A 569-nucleotide genomic window follows, 5' to 3' on the forward strand; every position below is an offset into this window, starting at 1 on the left:
AAGGGGAAAAAAAACCTTGTGCTGAGACAGTCTGTGAACTTAACGTGCATCCATTGTTTTTGTTTGTTTTTTTGTTTTGTTTTTTTCAAAGTCCAAAGTTCGGGAAAGTCCAGCAATCTATGTAAAATAATCCAGCTATTTTTTTGTAAAGTCAGGCAAAGGACACTTGTAGGTCTGCAGCACAGACTTTCAACCCATGCACTCCTGCAGGCAGAGTTGTAAAGAGAGATGGGTGGATTCTGCAATTGTAAACTAGATCCACCCCCTTTCATTTATATTGCGCTTTTCTCTTGTAGGACTCGAGCTGCAGCCACTAGGGGCGCACTCAGTAGGCGCTCTTTCCCAAGGTCTCCTCACTGAATAGGTGCAGCTTACTGAACAGGAAGAGCTGAGATTTGAACCGTGGTCTCCTGTGTTAGAGGCAGAGCTCTTAAAGAGGAACTCCAGTGAAAATAATGTAATAAAAAAGTGCATCATTTTTACAATAATTATGTATAAATGATTTAGTCAGTGTTTGCCCATTGTAAAATCTTTCCTCTCCCTGATTTACATCCGGACATTTATCACAT

This window comes from Hyperolius riggenbachi, chromosome 2 (assembly GCF_040937935.1).
Source record: "Hyperolius riggenbachi isolate aHypRig1 chromosome 2, aHypRig1.pri, whole genome shotgun sequence".
In the NCBI taxonomy this organism is placed as follows: domain Eukaryota; kingdom Metazoa; phylum Chordata; class Amphibia; order Anura; family Hyperoliidae; genus Hyperolius; species Hyperolius riggenbachi.